The following is a 3,205-nucleotide window of genomic DNA, read 5'->3' as shown; positions in this document are numbered from 1 at the left end:
TGTACATGCGTGGTGTTTCAGAATGCTAGATTCCCTGGATTGGATCCATCGGTCTCTGATCGAGTTAAGAACCAGACATGGGTATTGTCTTTTTTGTATTGTATTTGGTGAATTGCAGATTTTTAGGTAGATTGGGCATAGGCTCAAAAGATTTGAATTGTTTAGGTTTTAGGTTATAGGTTGTTCACTAAATTGCTTTTGTGCCTTTTCTTCTTTTTAGGCTGTGAAGTCCGATCACATAATTGATGTCATTCAGAAATTAAGTTCACCGCTCACTAAGGTACAACTTCATGTTGAAATCCATTGGCTTTTGAAAATCATATTCTTGTGCGTAGATGCAAGAGGGATGGAAAGAAAAATTAATCTCCTGTTGCTACTTTGCTAGTATAACTGCCTTAGTTTTTCATCTCTACAATGTCAAATGATGCTGTAAATATGGTAAAAATCAGGGCATGGTATCTACCATCATGACAATTCTATGCTTTATAGCTTATTTCACAAAATTTCTGCATATTATAATGGGAAGGTTATTTGGAGAAGTTATTTAGCTATTTTTTCTTTCCTTTTTGCCAACCGAGCGCTTTTTTAGGTGGTTCCATGCACCATTTTTTGAGATAGCAGCCATCAAAACACTTGGACACCTAATCCATCTTCGCCACTTTGATCCTTCATGGTCTTGGTATGCGAAATCCACTTGATGGCTGCACTCTCTGGGTCTAACTTGCAAAAGTTTTTGGGTCAACTATATGTATGCCTTGAAAATAGATACTAGCGAGAAGTCAAATTTCAAGAATCTCCCTTGTGCTGATAGATGCACTTTGTCTAGGTGAAATAATGGACCTCATCACTTCCCTTGGTAAAAGTTCTACCCATAAACTTTCCATAGCTCCAGAGTTGGTGCCCTCGCAATGGCACTGATTCCCCTTTTCTTTACGGAACATATGGCAAGGGATTGACTTCTACACTTTGACTGTAACATATGGCAAGGGATTGATGGAACATATGGCAAGGGAACACTTACATTTGGTGAGCCACTTAAGCATTAGATGACTTGTATATTTTGAGGGAGATTAATTCATCTTATATTGGCTGCTAATATATTTTGAGGGAGATTAATTCATCTTATATTGGCTTCTAAATTCTATGGGAATATTGATCCCTGTATAAGATAGTAGATACTTGTGAAGAAAAGTGATATTTTCTTGGACTTCATATTGAGTATTTCTTCTTGCCAAGGCATCATAAATCATTTTGTGTGGACTCCCGAAGTGGCAGTCCAATTCATCCCATGATGGATTCTGCTTTATCTAAGTTAAAGCTTTTGTGGTCCTCTGATTGTCACAGTTGTATTTCTATATGCCTATGGATGTTCCAACAAGTGCCATGGTTATGTGGCCACAACAGTCTGTATTTGCAGGCTGGTGGACTTACATAAGCTTCCAGAATAATCATCGATATTTATGTTTGGGATTCTTGGATTGATAAGATGGAGTAACTTCGCCTTTGATCCATAAATATTCTGTCCAAATTCTGTGATTTGTTAATGATGGTTGCTGTTTCTGAGTTACATACATGGAAACAATCCTTTTGTTGCTTGAGTTTTACTTATTAGTTATTTTTGGTTAAAGAGAAATTTTTGATTTTGATTTTGATGTTGGCATTGATTCATTCTATAGGTGACTTATCCATTGAATCCACAAATTATGGGAGTTGACCTCAAGTATATAAAGCAGTTTATAAGTTTGGTTGCTGGCCTTTCCTTTTATATTGATTATGGTTTTCATTTAAATTCCCTCCCCTGAGGTCATAGTTACTTTTTTAAAATATCAACTAGTATGTGATTTTTTGTTTTCTCCCTTTTGCTTGGATCATGCCTCTAACAGATTGATAGTTCATATTCAAAAAATTCACAGTTGAATTTGTCATTCTTGTCCATGTTGGATACCATTATCTAACAGTTGTAGGTCAGTGTCCCAGGTTGGATACATTTTTTATTGTTTTTGTTTGCTGCTTAATGCGTTTACGGTAGTGTTTGGGCTTCTGCCATTGATATGAGATTGTTAGCAATTATCCCTTTTGTAATTATCATTGAGAGGACGTTCGGGAGTTGAGTCTTGTTTCTTATGTTCTTTAGTGTGTTTTGGTTGGGATTTGAATTGTTATTGCTAACTTATGCTCAAAGGTTTCCTTTAGGGAGTTTTGCAAGGTCACTAAAAAAAGAAGGGACTTTGTCACCCACTTTCAGTTTTCCCATTTAACGAGAATTGTTTTAGATCCATATATGATGTTGACCGTGAATTGCTAAAAGTCCAGTTCCTCTCTATCAATGCAGAATTGGATTCATATACTCTGTGAGCTTTCTTCTGATGTTCTTGTTCTAGATTTGAACCTTCCTATATACTTAAATCATTTTTTGGATGGATCATGGTTTCATCATCAGTAGTGCACGACGAATATGTGATCAGTAAATGTCTGGATCAATTAAATTCTCACAATTCTTCATGAGTAGTGAATCTGAACTGTTAAGTTTTACATATATTTAGTTGGAGTGTAACTCAGTCTCCTTTTAAAATGGGTTGCCCATGTTCGTAATGCACAACTGTGGACCTTGCCAAAACAAAAAAGACACACAGCAGTTAGAATATCTGTTTTCATGTAATTCCATTAAAATGTTTGTATGTTTTGACAGTTCCTTATGTTACAACCTTTGATATTATCTATTGTTTGATATGTCATTATAACTAATCATAATCATGAGTTAAATAGTCATTGAAAAAGGAATAATGATGAACTCATGTGTGTCTGTTTGGTTGTTCATGTCCCCTCAATGATTTATGATGTGTCACCTTTTGTAGCTTTATGTGCATGATGAAAAATTTAATCAGCCTATATTCTTCTGCAATAACATATCAGGTTTTGCAAGGTCACTAAAGTCTGGGGAAGGGACTCTGTCACGCACTTTGAGTTTTCCCATTTAACGAGAATTGTTTTATATCCATATATGATGTTGACTGTGAATTGCTTAAAGTCCAGTTCCTCTCTATCAATGCAGAATTGGATTCATATACTCTGTGAGCTTTCTTCTGATGTTCTTGTTCTGGATCAACAACTTCCTATATAGTTGAATCTTTTTTTGGATGGATCATGGTTTCATCATCAGTAGTGCACGACGAATATGTGATCTGTAAATTTCTGGATCAATTAA

General features: G+C 35.6%; 1 long non-coding RNA gene across 1 annotated transcript; it reads left to right on the top strand.

The window, feature by feature from the left end:
• Positions 1-1,022, top strand: LOC148783020 (uncharacterized). The gene is made up of 3 exons (XR_016050361.1): positions 1-81; positions 221-280; positions 827-1,022. It is a non-coding gene; the product is annotated as an uncharacterized LOC148783020 (long non-coding RNA).
• Positions 1,023-3,205: the final 2,183 nt, after the last annotated feature.

The sequence above is a fragment of the Amborella trichopoda genome, chromosome 2 (assembly GCF_054954075.1).
Source record: "Amborella trichopoda isolate Santa Cruz 75 chromosome 2, AtrichopodaSantaCruz75HAP2 v2.0, whole genome shotgun sequence".
NCBI lineage: Eukaryota > Viridiplantae > Streptophyta > Magnoliopsida > Amborellales > Amborellaceae > Amborella > Amborella trichopoda.
Note: the sequence above shows the minus strand (reverse complement) of the source record. Positions and strands in the feature narration are given on the sequence as shown.